Source organism: Oncorhynchus masou, chromosome 28 (genome assembly GCF_036934945.1).
Source record: "Oncorhynchus masou masou isolate Uvic2021 chromosome 28, UVic_Omas_1.1, whole genome shotgun sequence".
Lineage (NCBI taxonomy): Eukaryota > Metazoa > Chordata > Actinopteri > Salmoniformes > Salmonidae > Oncorhynchus > Oncorhynchus masou.
In genome coordinates this window covers 12,722,807-12,736,055 of record NC_088239.1, presented here as the reverse complement: position 1 = coordinate 12,736,055, position 13,249 = coordinate 12,722,807, and the positions used below count along the sequence as shown (strand labels likewise).

Sequence of the window (13,249 nt, the reverse complement as noted above, 5' to 3'; positions counted from 1 at the left end):
TGGTTCTAACACCATGGGTCTGGCTCTAACACCATGGGTTTGGTTCTAACACCATGGGTCTGGCTCTAACACCATGGGTCTGGTTCTAACACCATGGGTCTGGCTCTAACACCATGGGTTTGGTTCTAACACCATGGGTCTGGCTCTAACACCATGGGTCTGGCTCTAACACCATGGGTCTGGCTCTAACACCATGGGTTTGGTTCTAACACCATGGGTCTGGCTCTAACACCATGGGTCTGGTTCTAACACCATGGGTCTGGTTCTAACACCATGGTGTTGTGTTGCTGTGTTGTGTTGCAAAGAGGAAGGCTAAAAGGCAGACTCCTGAAGGCACAGTTGGTTAAACCATTCAACACGGTAGAACCAAGCCTCAACCATTCACCCTTGACCCCCAAAGACTTGTCCTATGGAACATAGGTTACACCCCCCCCCCCCCCCGTATGCCACCGACCCCATCTACACACACAAATACAGCACTCTCAACATCCAATGAGACAAACTCTCAGCATTACAAGTATCAAGATCAATCTCATCGATCAATCAATCAAATTTGTGAAATAAACATGAGAAGCTACACTGAGTGTATTAAACATTAGGACCACCTGCTCTTTCCATGACATAGACTGACCAGGTGAATCCAGGTGGAAGCTATGATCCCTTATTGATGTCACTTGTTAAATCCACTTCAATCAGTGTAGATGAAGCGGAGGAGACAGGATAAAGAAGGATTTTTAAGCCTTGAGACAATTGAGACATGGATTGTGTGTGTGCCATTCAGAGGGTGAATGGGCAAGACAAACTATTTAAGTGCCTTTGAACAGGGTATGTTAGTAGGTGCCATGCGTTTTGGTTTGAATGTGCCAAGAACTGCAACGCTGCTGGGTTTTTCACACTCAACAGTTTCCTGTGTGTATCAAGAATGGTCCACCACCCAAAGGACATCCAGCGAACTTGACACAACTGTGGGAAGCATTAGAGTCAACATGGGCCAGCATTCCTGTGGAATGCTTTCGACACCTTGTAGAGTCCATGCCCTGACTAAATTAGGCTGTTCTGAGAGCAAAAGGTGGTACAACCCAATATTAGGTAGGTGTTCTTAATTTTTTTGGCCTTCAGTGTTTCTGGAAACTGAAAATACACTGAAAGTTCAAGAGCTCACTTGTTCTCAGAGGAAGGACAGAAAGCAAACTGCCATGCAGTGTGTAGCTATGGTTCTGCCATGTTTTCCCATCATGCATTGAGACATTCCTCTCCAACCATTGATGAGAAGGTCTTCTTGTGGATACAATCTAATGTCATAATTAAATTAAAGTAAACTTCTTTCATTTGTGGATATGTGCTATGCTTAGAAATATTATTTGAAATGTTGTGTAAATGTCTTTGTACCAATGTCTCTGAATAAACATATATTAACAAAGAAATTAAATATATTTATAAATAACACATATTTACAGCAGGACTTTTGGCATCCATGTTTCTCTGGTTACACCTCTTGGAGTGGTGTGAGAAATACTGTTGGAGTGTATATGGATCATGGACATGTAAACATGATCAACAGAAATGCCAAACTTGTAAACAGATGATTTGGCATAATCTTTCAGATCTCAGTTGAAAAAACAAACAAGTCTTTGCTAGCATATGTTCCATTATTATTATACAGAGGTCAAATACATAGGTCAAATACTTGAGCTGTGCTTGATTTAGTTTGCCTGGTACATTGGAGACAATAGAATAGTCCTAAAGGTGCAAAATCCAAGCTAAATCAAGTGCACTTCTAAAAACCTAAAGTGTTTGAATGTATTTGATCCAGATCTGCTGTTATATAACTATTCTGTATTCAAAGGACTCGTGGAAACTCCTGAACACAATACAAAGAAAGACTATGTACAGATTTAGTCTCTCAACTCTCAACGCAACCTTCCAATAAACTGTCTCGTCTTTCTTCTGCAGTTCATCGGATTTCTGTACACCCTCTTTCACCCACTCCCAATCCCTCCTCCATTCAGTAGACGTCTCCATCCATCTCTCCTGTCAACAGATGAATATCCCACTCTCCAATCCTCATCTGTTTCTCAATTAGATGAACCACTCTTTCTTTGATTCCTCTATAGTTTCCGGGTTGGTTTCGGCGCAGATGATGGTGGTGTCTGCTGATTCGCCACTGGCTGGCTCCACCCCTTTCGATTCATTGGTGTGGTATGAGCCCTTGTGACGGAACATGTAGCGAATCAGGAACACCAGCGTGCACAGGACGGTGAAGATCACCACGGCAATGATACCTGGGGGCAGATATAAATAAGTAGATTTAGAAATAGTTTGAAAATAATGGATATTGATAGAATGTATATTGATAGATATTGACAGAATGTATATTGATAGAATGTATATTAATAGAATGGATATTGATAGATATTGACAGAATGGATATTGATAGAATGTATATTAATAGAATGGATATTGATAGATATTGACAGAATGGATATTGATAGAATGTATATTAATAGAATTGATATTGATAGATATTGACAGAATGGATATTGATAGATATTGACAGAATGGATATTGATAGAATGTATATTGATAGATATTGACAGAATGGATATTGATAGAATGTATATTAATAGAATGGATATTGATAGAATGTATATTGATAGATATTGACAGAATGGATATTGATAGAATGTATATTAATATAATGTATATTGATAGATATTGACAGAATGGATATTGATAGAATGTATATTGATAGATATTGACAGAATGGATATTGATAGAATGTATATTAATAGAATGTATATTGATAGATATTGACAGAATGGATATTGATAGATATTGACAGAATGGATATTGATAGATATTGACAGAATGGATATTGATATTATGTATATTGATAGATATTGACAGAATGTATATTGATAGAATGTATATTAATAGAATGGATATTGATAGATATTGATAGACATTGGTAGTCATTGCCGTGTCAAACCGGGAGTCTCTATGGGGGTGCCACAGGGCTCAATTCTCGGGCCGACTCTTTTCTCTGTATATATCAATGATGTTGCTCTTGCTGCTGGTGAGTCTCTGATCCACCTCTACACAGATGACACCATTCTGTATACTTCTGGCCCTTCTTTGGACACTGTGCTAACAAACCTCCAAACTCGCTTCAACGCCATACAACACGCCTTCCGTGGCCTCCAACTGCTTTTAAATGCTAGTAAAACTAAGTGCATGCTCTTCAACCGATTGCTGCCTGCACCCTCCCGTCCGACTAGCATCACTACTCTGGACGGTTCTGAATTAGAATATGTGGACAACCACAAATACCTAGGTGTCTGGTTAGACTGTAAACTCTCCTTCCAGACTCACATTAAGCATCTCCAATCCAAAACGAAATCTAGAATCGGCTTCCTATTTCGCAACAAAGCCCACTTCACGCATGCTGCCAAACATACCCTCGTAAAACTGACTATCCTACCGATCCTCGACTTCGGCAATGTAATTTACAAAATATCCTCCAACACCCTACTCAGCAAACTAGATTTAGTCTATCACAGTGCCATCTGTTTAATCTCAAAAGCCCCATATACTACCCACCACTGCGACCTCTATGCTCTCGTCGGCTGGCACTCACTAAATATCCGTCGCCAGACCCACTGGCTCCAGGTCATCTATAAGTCTTTGCTAGGTAAAGCTCTGCCTTATCTCAGCTCACTGGTCACCATAGCCACACCCACCCGTAGCACGCGCTCCAGCAGGTATATCTCACCGGTCACCCCCAAAGCCAACACTTCCTTTGGCCGCCTTTCCTTCCAGTTCTCTGCTGCCAATGACTGGAATAAATTGTAAAAATCTCTGAATCTGGAGTCTTATATCTCCCTCTCTAACTGTCAGAACAGCTTACCAATCACTGTACATGTACACAGCCAGTCTGTAAATAGCACACCTCATCCCCATATTGTTACTTGCTCTTTTGCACCCCAGTATCTCTACTTGCACATCATCATCTGCACATATATCACTCCAGTATTAATGCTAAATTGTAATTATTTCGCCTCTATGGCCTATTTATTGCCCACCTCCCTACTTTTCTACATTTCCACACACTGTACATAGATCTTTCTATTTTTCTTTTCTATTGTGTTATTGACTGTACGTTTGTTTATATGTAACTCTGTTGTTGTTTTTGTCGCACTGCTTTGCTTTATCTTGGCCAGGTCGCAGTTGTAAATGAGAATTTGTTCTCAACTGGCCTACCTGGTTAAATAAAGGTGAAATAAAAAAAATAAAAAAATAAAAATGGATATTGATAGATATTGATAGAACGGATATTGATAGATATTGATAGAATGTATATCGATAGAATGTATATTGATAGATATTGACAGAATGTATATTGATAGATATTATTAGAATGTATATTGATAGATATTGATAGAATGTATATTGATAGATATTCATATAATGTATATTGATAGATATTGATAGAATGTATATTGATAGATATTGACATAATGTATATTGATAGATATTGACAGAATGTTAAAGTTGGAGCAAAATGTTACTGAAGCAAATACACGATTTGTTGACATCGTGTAGGCCCATGGGAAACACATCTGGAGACAACTGAATATCAGTAGATCAAGATGACATTTGGACCTGGCAGAGGGTCATGTCTCTGTGGAACATGGCAGTTTAGGATAAGAGAAGACTGAATAGGGGCCCTACTGGACATACCTCCTATAATGGCTGAGTTCCTGTTGACTCCATCTGGGATCACTCGCTCCTCGTTGAATGGGAACTCTGCACCTAGAGACACAGATATTTACTTTCAGCTATACCCCCCCCCCACACACACACACCATTCAACTGTAAACACACTACAGTGCGATGAATCAACACCAGGCCAAGCTGTCTCGTCTCCCACTAATAGGCTTTTATCCCTCCTGATGTACAGATCTGTCAGCTCTGTCAGGTAGACGAGTGAAGAGAGGGAGAGAAGAGAGTTGGTGGGTGGATGAGAGATTGTTATGACAGACAAGCATTAAGCTAATGAGAGAGAGAGAGACAGAGAGAGAGAGAGGGGGGGGGAGAGAGAGAGAGAGGGGGGGACAGAGAGAGAGAGAGGAGCGTGTTATGACAGATGGGAGGTAAGCTAATGAGAGCGAGAGAGAGAGAGAGAGAGAGAGAGAGAGAGAGAGAGAGAGAGAGAGAGAGACAGGGGGAGACAGAGAGAGAGAGGGGGAGAGAGAGAGAGAGAGAGAGAGAGGGGGAGACAGAGAGAGAGAGAGAGGGAGCGTGTTATGACAGATGGGAGGTAAGCTAATAAGAGCGAGAGAGAGAGAGAGAGAGAGAGAGAGAGGGGGAGACAGAGAGAGAGAGACAGAGAGATAGAGGGGGGAGACAGAGAGAGAGAGAGAGAGAGAGAGGGGGAGACAGAGAGAAAGACAGAGAGAGAGTGAGAGAGAGGGAGTGTGTTATGACAGATGGGAGGTAAGCTAATGAGAACGAGAGAGAGAGGGGGAGACAGAGAGACAGACAGAGAGGCAGACAGAGAGAGAGAGGTTCAGAGCCCAGTACAGGGAAAACTTGTGAGGGGCGACAGACATCTGGAGAAAGGAGACAGGAGAGTGAGAGGAGAGACAGAGAGGAAGAGGAAATAGAGAGGCTGACATATCTGCCCTGTCAGCTGACTGTGCATTTTCCTTGTGGCTCCTGGATCAATAGATGTTACTGACCAGAGACAGAGACAACCATCCCACTGGAGCAAAAGACTACAGCATCCCAAATATGAGAATGTGTGTGTGGTGTGTGTACCTGCATTTCCTGCAAAAATGTCTGTGTGTGTGTATCGTACCTGAGTCCAGGCGCCAAGGATCGGTGACAGCAGACATTGGTGGGATGGTGAGAGGTGATGCTCCACAGTTAGATTCTACCAGTTTACCCCGGTAGGACACTGGCACAGACTGTCTGTCTGTTGGTCTGTCTGTTATAGGGTTTCTTAGGGCAGTCTTCAGGGGTGCGACTCCGTTGAACTGGACACGTGACAGACAGCCTACGAACCCTGGAGTGTTATAACGCTCTATAAGCACTGGGTCTATCACTCCGGTCTCTGAGAGAGAGAGAGAGAGAGAGAGAGAGAGAGAGAGAGAGAGAGAGAGAGAGAGAGAGAGAGAGAGGCGTGGGGGCAGACAGAGGTTTGAGTTTTAACAAGATTTTATTATACAATACAACACTTCAAGGAAGCACACAGCCTCAATAGTCCAAAAAAGCATAGAAGGCCTAGAAAAGGAGGAGAGGATGGAAATATACATAATCAGCATAAATCATTATTCCAGGAAACCAACTAAAGCAGAGTGAGCCACAGCACTCTCCTCTTACCAGCTCTTAGATACCTGCATCAGCAGACTTATAGGGAAATCATTATGACATCATCACCATGAGATGCCACACACACACAGGTTTTTAAAATCAATTGACTATTTTTCCCCCCTGCTAGAGAGGGACGGAAAGAGAGAGAGAGAGAGATAGAGACAGAGACAGAGACAGAGATATAAAGAGAGAGAGAGAGAGAGACAGAGAGAGAGAGACACAGAGAGAGAGAGAGAGAGAGAGAGAGGATAAAGAAACCCACATTTTGACATTGACCTCTAATGGAAGCATAATGTGATATACATTCTGTCTCTAAATAACATATATAGGGGAGATGTTTCATTTCCCTCCATGATGACTAACCATGCCCTAGACCTGAAGATAACTATTAGCTCAGTGGGCTGACTCAGTATTGAGTTGTGTAGCCCTCCTGGGTTTGATACCCGGACGGTGAAGTAATGCATTCAGCCTGGATGTCTATGTATCTCTCTGTCCCTTAAAGATAGTCTGTATCCTTTCTTCTTATTGCTTCATCTCTATCTTTTATCTGTCGTATCTGTTTGGCCTGACAGTCAACTCCAGCAGGTTACAGTGCACTGGGCTTCAGCATATGTACATGTGTAGGATGTTAATTTGATCACCACGTTTGTTCACTTGTAGTGTATTCAAGGTTTAAAAAGTGTAACATGTCAGACTCCATTTGTTCTATCAGAAAATGTATCAATCGCTACAAAAATTGTCCATGAATTATAATTAACAGAATAATTCACATTTTCTGTTAATGCAACATTATTTTCCTGCTGTGAGAAACTGTCACAATTAACATTCTACACCTGTGCATACTGTAGGGCCCTTTATCATGGTCACACAGCTGGACCAGGAAAAACGCTGGACCCAAGTTAGAGCTTCTAGAATAGGTCAGGAGTTTTTCTTGGTCAAGTCGTGTAGTCAGGGAAAACTCAGGGCCTAATAATATCCACAAACGCTATCTCTCTCTCCTTTTGCCTTTTCTCACATATTCCTTTTCCTCGGTCTCCTTGTTTTCTGTGCTTGTTTTGGTTTCATACAGTGCGTTTGGAGAGTATTCAGACCCCTTGACTTTTTCCATATTTATTTTACATTACAGCCTCATTGATAAAATCTAAATTTCCCCACAACATTCTATACACAATAACCCATAATGACGAAGCAAAAACAGGTTTTTAGATTTCTTTTGCAAATGTATGAAAATATATATATCAAAAATACCTTATTTACATAAGTATTGTCATGTTCGTTGTATTGATGAGACCAAGGCGCAGCGTGATATGAATACATCATTATTTTAATAAAGAAAGAACACTACACATAGACAATAACCCACAAAACCAAAATGGAAAATGGCAACCTAAATAGGATCCCCAATCAGAGACAACGATAAACAGCTGTCTCTGATTGGGAACCAATTCAGGCCACCATAGACCTACATTACCTAGACATACAAAACCCCCATAGATATACAAAAACCATAGACAGGACAAAAACACACATACCCACCCTCGTCACACCCTGACCTGACCAAAATAATACATAAAACATAGATAACTAAGATCAGGGCGTGACAAATATTCAGACCCTTTGCTATGAGACTCGAAATCGAGCTCAGGTGCATCCTGTTTCTATTGATCATCCTTGAGATGTTTCTACAACCTGATTCAAGAGTCAATTGATTGGACATGATTTGGAAAGGCACACACCTGTCTATATAAGTTCCCACAGTTGACTGTGCATGTCAGAACAAAAACCAAGCCACGAGGTAGATGGAATTGTCCGTAGAGCTCAGAGACAGGATTGTGTCGAGGCACAGATCTGGGGAAGGGTACCAAAACATTTCTGCAGCTTTGAAAGTCCCCAAGAACACAGTGGCCTCCATCATTCTTAAATGGAAGAAGTTTGGAACCACCAAGACTCTTCCTAGAGCTGGCTGCCTGGCCAAACTGAGCAATCAGGGGAGAAGGGCCTTGATGTGGTGACCAAGAACCCGATGGTCACTCTGACAGAGCTCCAGAGTTGGGAGATGGGAGAACCTTCCAGAAAGACAACCATCTCTGCAGCACTCCACCAATCAGGCCTTTATGGTAGTGGCCAGACGGAAGCCACTCCTCAGTAAAAGGCACATGACAGCTTGGAGTTTGCCAAAAGGCACATAAAGGACTCTCAGAACAGGAGAAACAACATTCTCTGGTCTGATGAAACCAAGATTGAACTCTTTGGCCTGAACGCCAAGCCTCATGTCTGGAGGATACCTGGCACCATCCCTACGGTGAAACATGGTGGTGGCAGCATCATGCTGTGTTCATGGGATGTTTTTCAGCGGTAGGGACTGGGAGACTAGTCAGGATCGAGGGAAAGATGAAGGGAGAAAAGTACAGAGAGATCCTTGATGAAAACCTGCTCCAGAGCGCTCAGGACCTCAGACTGGGGCAAAGGTTCACCTTCCAACATGCCAACCCCTAGCACACAGCCAAGACAACGCAGGAGTGGCTTCGGGATATTTTTCTTAATGTCCTTGAGTGGCCCAGTCAGAGCCCGGACTTGAACCTGATCGAACATCTCTGGAGACCTGAAAATAGCTGTGGAGGGACAGTCCCCATCCAACCAGACAGAGCTTGAGAGGATCTGCAGAGAGGAATGGGAGAAACTCCACAAATACAGGTGTGCCAAGCTTGTAGCAACATACCCAAGAAGACGCGAGGCTGTAATCGCTGCCAAAGGTGCTTCAACAAAGTACTGAGTAAAGGGTCTGAATACTTACGTAAATGTGATATTTCTATTTTTCATACATTTGCTAAAAATTCCAAAAACCTGTTTCTGTTTTGTCATTATGGGGTATTGTGAGTAGGTTGATGAGGGAAACATATAATTGAAACCATTTTAGAATAAGGCTGTAATGTAACAAAATGTGGAAAAAGTCTGAATGCACTGTATTTAAAATATTATGTTGTTATGGACTGGCCTGTAGAGAGTAGAAAGCTGTAGAGAGCTCAGAGTGTTTTGGACTGGCCTGTAGAGAGTAGAAAGCTGTAGGGAGCTCAGAGTGTTTTGGACTGGCCCGTAGAGAGTAGAAAGCTGTAGAGAGCTCAGAGTGTTTTGGATTGGCCTGTAGAGAGTAGAAAGCTGTAGAGAGCTCAGAGTGTTTTGGACTGGCCCGTAGAGAGCTCAGAGTGTTTTGGACTGGCCCGTAAAGAGATGTAGAGAGTTCTGAGTGTTTTGGACTGGCCTGTAGAGAGCTCTGATTGTTTTGGACAGGCCTGTAGAGAGCTCTAAGTGTTTTGGACGGGCCTGTAGAGAGCTCTAAGTGTTTTGGACTGGCCTGTAGAGAGATGTAGAGAGTTCTGAGTGTTTTGGACTGGCTTGTAGAGAGCTCTGAGTGTTTGGACTGGCCTGTAGAGAGATGTAGAGAGCTCTGAGTGTTTGGACTGGCCTGTAGAGAGTAGAAAGCTGTAGAGAGCTCAGAGTGTTTTGGACTGGCCTGTAGAGAGTAGAAAGCTGTAGAGAGCTCAGAGTGTTTTGGACTGGCCTGTAGAGAGTAGAAAGCTGTAGGGAGCTCAGAGTGTTTTGGACTGGCCCGTAGAGAGTAGAAAGCTGTAGAGAGCTCAGAGTGTTTTGGATTGGCCTGTAGAGAGTAGAAAGCTGTAGAGAGCTCAGAGTGTTTTGGACTGGCCCGTAGAGAGCTCAGAGTGTTTTGGACTGGCCCGTAAAGAGATGTAGAGAGTTCTGAGTGTTTTGGACTGGCCTGTAGAGAGCTCTGATTGTTTTGGACAGGCCTGTAGAGAGCTCTAAGTGTTTTGGACGGGCCTGTAGAGAGCTCTAAGTGTTTTGGACTGGCCTGTAGAGAGATGTAGAGAGTTCTGAGTGTTTTGGACTGGCTTGTAGAGAGCTCTGAGTGTTTGGACTGGCCTGTAGAGAGATGTAGAGAGCTCTGAGTGTTTGGACTGGCCTGTAGAGAGCTCTAAGTGTTTTGGACTGGCCTGTAGAGAGATGTAGAGAGTTTTGAGTGTTTTGGACTGGCCTGTAGAGAGTAGAGAGATCAGAGTGTTTTGGACTGGTCTGTAGAGAGCTGTAGAGAGTTCTGGGTGTTTTGGACTGGCCTATAGAGAGCTGTAGGGAGTTTTGAGTGTTCTGGACTGGCCTGTAGAGAGCTGTAGAGAGTTTTGAGTGTTTGGATGGCCTGTAGAGAGCTGTAGAGAGTTCTGAGTGTTTTGGACTGGCTTGTAGAGAGTTCTGAGTGTTTGGACTGGCCTGTAGAGAGATGTAGAGTGTTCTGAGTGTTTTGGACTGGGAGGTAGAGAGTATAGAGTTCTGAGTGTTTTGGACTGGCCTGTAGAGAGTAGAGAGCTATGAGTGTTTTGAAATGCAATAAACAGTTACATTATTGTCTTTCCCTCCTCCTGTCTCTCACCTGTCTCTCTTCTGTCTCTCTCCTGTCTCTCCTCTCTCTCCTGTCTCCCTCCTCTCTCTCCTGTCTCCCTCCTCTCTCTCCTGTCTCTCTCATCTCTCTCCTGTCTCTCTCCTGTCTCTCCTGTCTCTCTCCTCTCTCTCCTGTCTCTCTCCTGTCTCTCCTGTCTCTCTCCTCTCTCTCCTGTCTCTCTCCTGTCTCTCCTGTCTCTCCTGTCTCTCTCCTGTCTTTCCTGTCTCTCTCCTGTCTCTCCTCTCTTTCCTATCTCCGGTCTCTCTCCTGTCTCTCACCTGTCTCTCACCTGTCTCTCCTGTCTCTCTCCTCTCTCTTCTGTCTCTCTCCTGTCTCTCCTCTCTCTCCTGTCTCCCTCATCTCTCTCCTGTCTCCCTCCTCTCTCTCCTGTCTCTCTCATCTCTCTCCTGTCTCTCCTGTCTCTCTCCTCTCTCTCCTGTCTCTCTCCTGTCTCTCCTCTCTCTCCTGTCTCTTGTCTCTCCCCTCTCTCTCTCCTCTCTCTCCTGTCTCTCATCTCTCTCCTGTCTCCCTCCTCTCTCTCCTGTCTCTCTCATCTCTCTCCTGTCTCTCCATCTCTATTTTCCCTCCTTTTCTCACACTCTCAAGTTTTGCCATGAGCTATCATGTGTTGCCATGGTAACCCTGTTTGATCCTTTCACCCTTTCTGTTCTCTTGTCGCCCCTCCATTTATGATCTTCTCTCATCCCCCCTTCTCCCCTCTCACTGTCCCTCTCACCCCCCCTTCTCCCCTCTCACTGTCCCTCTCATCCCCCTTCTCCCCTCTCACTGTCCCTCTCATCCCCCCTTCTCCCCTCTCACTGTCCCTCTCATCCCCCTTCTCCCCTCTCACTGTCCCTCTCATCCCCTCTTCTCCCCTCTCACTGTCCCTCTCACCCCCCTTCTCCCCTCTCACTGTCCCTCTCATCCCCTCTTCTCCCCTCACTGTCCCTCTCATCCCCCTTCTCTCCTCTCACTGTCCCTCTCATCCCCCTTCTCCCCTCTCACTGTCCCTCTCATCCCCTCTTCTCCCCTCTCACTGTCCCTCTCACCCCCCTTCTCCCCTCTCACTGTCCCTCTCATCCCCCCTTCTCCCCTCTCACTGTCCCTCTCACCACCCCTTCTCCCCTCTCACTGTCCCTCTCATCCCCCCTTCTCCCCTCTCACTGTCCCTCTCATCCCCCCTTCTCCCCTCTCACTGTCCCTCTCATCCCCTCTTCTCCCCTCTCACTGTCCCTCTCACCCCCCTTCTCCCCTCTCACTGTCCCTCTCATCCCCTCTTCTCCCCTCTCACTGTCCCTCTCATCCCCCCTTCTCTCCTCTCACTGTCCCTCTCATCCCCCCTTCTCCCCTCTCACTGTCCCTCTCATCCCCTCTTCTCCCCTCTCACTGTCCCTCTCACCCCCCTTCTCCCCTCTCACTGTCCCTCTCATCCCCCCTTCTCCCCTCTCACTGTCCCTCTCATCCCCTCTTCTCCCCTCTCACTGTCCCTCTCACCCCCCTTCTCCCCTCTCACTGTCCCTCTCATCCCCTCTTCTCCCCTCTCACTGTCCCTCTCACCCCACCTTCTCCCCTCTCACTGTCCCTCTCATCCCCTCTTCTCCCCTCTCACTGTCCCTCTCATCCCCTCTTCTCCCCTCTCACTGTCCCTCTCACCCCCCTTCTCTCCTCTCACTGTCCCTCTCATCCCCCCTTCTCCCCTCTCACTGTCCCTCTCATCCCCTCTTCTCCCCTCTCACTGTCCCTCTCACCCCCCTTCTCCCCTCTCACTGTCCCTCTCATCCCCCTTCTCCCCTCTCACTGTCCCTCTCATCCCCTCTTCTCCCCTCTCACTGTCCCTCTCACCCCCCTTCTCCCCTCTCACTGTCCCTCTCATCCCCCCTTCTCCCCTCTCACTGTCCCTCTCATCCCCTCTTCTCCCCTCTCACTGTCCCTCTCACCCCCCTTCTCCCCTCTCACTGTCCCTCTCATCCCCCCTTCTCCCCTCTCACTGTCCCTCTCATCCCCCCTTCTCTCCTCTCACTGTCCCTCTCATCCCCCCTTCTCCCCTCTCACTGTCCCTCTCACCCCCCTTCTCCCCTCTCACTGTCCCTCTCATCCCCTCTTCTCCCCTCTCACTGTCCCTCTCACCCCCCTTCTCCCCTCTCACTGTCCCTCTCATCCCCTCTTCTCCCCTCTCACTGTCCCTCTCATCCCCCCTTCTCCCCTCTCACTGTCCCTCTCATCCCCCTTCTCCCCTCTCACTGTCCATCTCATTCCACCTTCACTCTAAACCAATCTCTACCTCCCTTTTATTATCCTCCTCTCCCCCCATCGTCCCGCCTCTCACCCAATAACTGCTCCTGGCTGCTCTTGTATTCTCATTCCCACTCACTAAATTGTTAGTCAGCTCACATTGGACACCTGTGTGACAGACAGACAAAGAGA

At 45.6% G+C, this 13,249-nt stretch overlaps 1 pseudogene; it reads right to left on the bottom strand.

Annotated features, from left to right (window-relative positions):
- Positions 1-455: 455 nt before the first annotated feature.
- Positions 456-13,249, bottom strand: part of LOC135516944 (contactin-associated protein-like 2) — a 173,485-nt pseudogene continuing 160,691 nt past the window's right edge.